Source organism: Eschscholzia californica, unplaced genomic scaffold (genome assembly GCF_041429995.1).
Source record: "Eschscholzia californica isolate CP2 unplaced genomic scaffold, dmEscCali1.0.p SCAF_274, whole genome shotgun sequence".
In the NCBI taxonomy this organism is placed as follows: domain Eukaryota; kingdom Viridiplantae; phylum Streptophyta; class Magnoliopsida; order Ranunculales; family Papaveraceae; genus Eschscholzia; species Eschscholzia californica.
Genome location: NW_028238392.1, coordinates 27501 through 28699, shown reverse-complemented (window position 1 = coordinate 28699; position 1199 = coordinate 27501).

Sequence of the window (1199 nt, the reverse complement as noted above, 5' to 3'; positions counted from 1 at the left end):
TATTCTTAGGCTCCGGATCCATTATTCATTCAATGGAAAGCATTGTTGGATATTCTCCAAATCAAAGTCAGAATATGGCTCTTATGGGTGGTTTAACAAAATATGTGCCAATTACAAAAACGACTTTTTTGTTAGGTACACTTTCTCTTTGTGGTATTCCACCTCTTGCTTGCTTTTGGTCAAAAGACGAGATTCTTAAAGATAGCTGGTTATATTCACCTATTTTCGCGATAATAGCTTGTTTCACAGCAGGATTAACTGCATTTTATATGTTTCGGATGTATTTACTTACTTTTGAGGGGCATTTAAACGTTTATTTTCAAAATTTCAGTGGAAAAAAAAATAGCTCGTTCTATTCAATATCAATCTGGGGTAAAGAAGGACAGAAAGTCATTAACAAGAACAAGGATCTTTTTTTATCAACAATGAATAATAATGAAAGGGTTTTCTTTTTTTCGAAACAAAAAGATACAATTGATGGGAATGCAAAAAATACTATGCAACCCCCCCTTATTACAATTACTCATTTTGTCAATAAAGAAATTTCCCCATATCCCTCTGAATCGGACAATACTATGCTATTGCCGCTGCTTATACTGGCACTAGTAACTTTGTGTGTTGGATCGATAGGAATTCCTTTCGATCAAGGAGGAATGGATTTAAATATATTATCAAAGTGGTTAACCCCGTCTATAAACCTTTTACATCCAAATTCTAACAATTCTGTGGATTGGTATGAATTTCTTACAAATGCAATTTTCTCAGTAAGTATAGCCTATGTAGGAATATTTTTTGCATTCTTTTTATATAGACCTGTTTATTCATTTTTAAAGAATTTGGACTTAATGAATTCATTTTTTAAAATGGGTCCTAAGAGAAGTCTCTGGGACAAAATAATCAATGTGATATATAATTGGTCATATAATCGCGGCTACATAGATAGTTTTTATGCAACAACCTTAAATAGTGGTATAAGGGGGCTTGGTTGGACTAACTCATTTTTTTGATAGACGAGTAATTGATGGAATTACGAACGGGGTTGGTATTACAAGTTTATTTTGTGGGAGAGGGAATAAAAAATGTAGGGGGCGGAAGAATATCGTCTTATCTATTCTTTTATTCATCTTATGTATCAATCTTTTTATTAATTTACTATTTTTTAAATTAAATTTTAAAGTGTTACTTAAGTTATTTTTTTT